Below are 4,172 nucleotides of genomic sequence, written 5' to 3' on the forward strand. Positions count from 1 at the left end.
GGTACGCATTCTCCTTTAACGTACCCCACAGAAAGAAGCCCAGAGGTGTAAGATCAGGAGAACGGACTGGCAATTTATGCGTCCTCTACGTCTTATGAAACGCCCTTCGAACATACCGTCAAGAGTCAGCCTAGTGTTCATTGCGGAATGTGCAGGTGCACCATCATGCTGATACCACATACGTCGACGCGTTTCCAGTGGGACATTTTCGAGCAACGTTGGCAGATCATTCTGTAGAAACGCGATGTATGTTGCAGCTGTTTGGGCCCCTGCAATGAAGTGAGGACAATGTTTCAAGCGTCAACTTTAGGTTACAATACCTCTGGATGTAATTAACATTTTACAATGCAACAAACGGCACTGATTACGTATTTGTTTATATGTTCAGATGTGCTAACAAAACTAACGTGGTTCCATTTAAAAAACGTAGGTTTGTGTTAAAAAACATTCTTGCGTGCATTTTTGTATGGTTTGTATTAAACAATTACACTAGCCCCTCTCCTCACGTTCGGTCTGTGGAATCGGTTCGTCAGTATTTGATGTGGTTTACGAAATATATCCAGCGGTAACGTTAGGTGACTCACCCTGTATACGTCTATTGCCTTATTTGATTGTACTCTTCCACAGCTGAGTTAAAGCCTGAATTTAATATTGCATCCGTTACGTATTCCAGTCACTTCAGTTTCTTGGTTCATCACGCAAGCAGATAATTCCTCTCTCTCATAGAAATCTGCATTGTATTCTGTTCACCTATGTGCTTTCTACTCCACGTTTAACAGAGAAATTACTCCTGCGCTCTTCATGTTTATACCTTTGCTTCTAATTTCATCAGTGATTGTTTTGACTTTTCTATTTGCTGAATCAGTCCTTCCGACAACCATTGCTTTATTTTATTTTTTTTTTAAGTTTCACAGCTTTTCTATAGCCGTTTTGCCTTTGCTTCCATTGGACTTCAAATTTATTTCGTTCCTAAGTGACTTATATTGATGTATACCTATCTTATCCTGAGAATTTTTGTTCTTTATTCTTTAAGCGATCAGTTGATTTCTTCTGTTAGCTAAAGTTTCTTCGCATGTCCTTTCGTTGTGCCTACATTTTTCAGGCGATTTCTGTAACGTATTGTGGCCGTGCGGTTCTAGGCGCTACAGTCTGGAACCGCGGGACCGCTGCGGTCGCAGGTTCGAATCCTACCTCGGGCATCGATGTGTGTGATGTCCTTAGGTTAGTTAGGTTTAAGTAGTTCTAAGTTCTAGGGGACTGATGACCTCAGAAGTTGAGTCCCATAGTGCTCAGAGCCATTTGAACCATTTTTTTTGTAACGTATTGGGCATAAACAGGAGGAAAGAACATTATAGCACGATTACGCAATTGCCAAGCAGTCTGTGGAAGCAATCGCAGCCTTTAAAATGTCTGGTGGTATGTGTTCAGAGTGGTTTAAGGGGGAACGACGATCTTATTCTTAGGTGACAAAAGACATGGTGTGGGGCGGCGAGCGGAATAATCCCCTTGGTCAAGAGCCTGAACACTATTTTTGCTGTCATACTGACCATAATTTCCAGTCTGCAAGTCCACATTATTCTTGTGCTCACTGAAAGAAAATGTTCCTGCTAATTAATTATTCTGCGGGATCAGGGACTATGTCTATGAATAAAAGTTTTGAGTTATAATTGATCAATATATTCTGTAATAGTTCACACATACAACCTTGATGATATTCGTGATAACAATAATAATATCCCTGTCTGAAGCAGCCCAATTAGAGTTCCTACATAAGAGAACGCAGCATGTCACTCTCAATGGAGAGAAGTCTTCCGAAGTAAGAGTGATTTCAGGTGTGTCGCAGGGGATTGTTGTAGGACCGTTGCTTTTCACAATATATATAAATGACCTTGTGGATAACATTGGAAGTTCACTGAGGCTTTTTGCGGATGATGCTGTAGTATATCGAAAGGTTGTAACAATGGAAAATTGTATGAAATACAGGAGGATCTGTAACGAATTGACGCTTGGTACGGGGAATGGCAATTGAATCTCAATGAAGACAAGTGTAATGTGCTGCAAATACATAGAAAGAAAGATCCTTTATCATTTAGCTACAATATAGCGGGTCAGCAACTGGAAGCAGTTAATTCCGTAAATTATCTGGGAGTAGGCATTAGGAGTGATTTAAAATGGAATGACCATATAAAATTAATCGTCGGTAAAGCAGATGCCAGACTGAGATTCATTGGAAGAACCCTAAGGAAATGCAGTCCGAAAACAAAGGAAGTAGGTTACAGTACATTTGTTCGCCCACTGCTTGAATACTGCTCACCGGCGTGGGATCCGTACCAGATAGGGTTGATAGAAGAGATAGAGAAGATCCAACGGAGAGCAGCGCGCTTCGTTACAGGATCATTTGGTAATCGCGAAAGCGTTAGGAGGTGATAGATAAACTCCAGTGGAAGACCCTGCAAGAGAGACGCTCAGTAGCTCGGTACGGGCTTTTGTTGAAGTTTCGAGAACATACCTTCACCGAAGAGTCAAGCAGTATATTGCTCCCTCCTACGTATGTCTCTCGAAGACACCATGAGGATAAAATCAGAGAAATTTGAGCCCACACAGAGGCATACCGACAATCTTTCTTTCCACGAACAATACGAGACTGGAATAGAAGGGAGAACCGATAGAAGTACTCAAGGTACCCTCCGCCACACACCGTCAGTTGGCTTGCGGAGTATGGATGTAGACGTAGATATAGATTAGTAGTTCAGAGGTTATCTCTACGTTAAGTGCCAAGTAAAATGATCTATCGCCCTGGCTTCTAATCATCCAAATTAATTGCTCGCCACAAAAGTGGTAAATAATTTCAGTACTTGCCACGCGGTTTTGTCAACACAGCGGGCGGCACCCAAACAGTTACTTCCGTGCAATCTAAGCGATCCAGGGCGTTGTGTAGCCCTCGCCAGTCCACTTCCTACTTCTACCGAACACGTCTGGTAGGTACCTAGCTCTGACGTCATCAGAGGCAGCGCGTAAGCCAGCGTTTGAGTGACACGGGCAGATTGATAGCGCATTGCGAAGTGTGTCCCTTCACTTCCTCTCTCGCCGTATTTATATATGGACACAGCGGACGGCCGGACAGAACATATACTGACAACCGCTCTAGGCACAGTCGGCAGCATCTAAATGGCCACTTTCTGGGCCACGTTTTATTTAAGAACTCTGTTGTGTATCACTTTAAAATTTTCATATTTTTTTAGTTATTGGAAAACTTTCAGCTCGACTTCATTTAAACTTTGCCGGTTATAATTTTTAGAACGGAACCGACAGTAGAACACGACCTCTGAACTACTTCCTTAAGACTTCTTGGGTTGATTGTTATTTACACTAAATTCTTAAAACTTGGTACCGCTCTGTTATTTAATGACTGCAATAAAGTGCTGCTACAGAACTTTCTATCATAAATACAAATGATACTTAACCTACCGTGAATAAGGACACTTCTGTTCCAAATTTTCCAACGGCCTTGCCGCAGTGGTAACACCGGTTCCCGTCAGAATACCGAAGTTAAGCGCTGTCGGGCTGGGCTAGCACTTGGATGGGTGACCATCCAGTCTGCCCGGCGCTGTTGGCAAGCAGGGTGCACTTAGTCCTTGTGAGACAAACTGAGGAGCTACTTGACTGAAAAGTAGCGGCTCCGGTCTCGTAAACTGACATACGGCGCCGGCCGCTGGTGGCCGAGCGTTTCTGGCGCTACAGTCTGGAACCGCGCGACCGCTACGGTCGCAGGTTCGAATCCTGCCTCGGGCATGGATGTGTGTGATGTCCTTAGGTTAGTTAGGTTTAACTAGTTCTAAGTTCTAGGGGACTTATGACCTCAGCAGTTGAGTCCCATAGTGCTCAGAGCCATTTGAACCATTTTTTGAACTGACATACGGCCGCGAGCGCGGTGTGCTGACCATTTGCCCCTCCACATCTGCATCCAGTGACGCCTATGGGCTGAGGATGACACGGCGGCCGGTCGGTACCGTTGGACCTTCATAGCCTGTTCGGGAGGAGTTTTTAGTTTAGTTCGAAATTTAGTTTTTAGTAATTTACTTGGAAACTATAACTGGTGGCTTAAAGGAGTACCATAGTTAATGTGATTACATAAGAATTTTCATCTTTCTAAATCTAATATTTAGCGTCTT

General features: G+C 43.4%; 1 pseudogene; it reads left to right on the top strand.

Annotated features, from left to right (window-relative positions):
* The first annotated feature begins 3,498 nt into the window (after positions 1 to 3,498).
* LOC124597705 lies at positions 3,499 to 3,616 on the top strand (annotated as a pseudogene).
* The last annotated feature ends 556 nt before the right edge of the window (positions 3,617 to 4,172 follow it).

Source organism: Schistocerca americana, chromosome 2 (genome assembly GCF_021461395.2).
Source record: "Schistocerca americana isolate TAMUIC-IGC-003095 chromosome 2, iqSchAmer2.1, whole genome shotgun sequence".
In the NCBI taxonomy this organism is placed as follows: domain Eukaryota; kingdom Metazoa; phylum Arthropoda; class Insecta; order Orthoptera; family Acrididae; genus Schistocerca; species Schistocerca americana.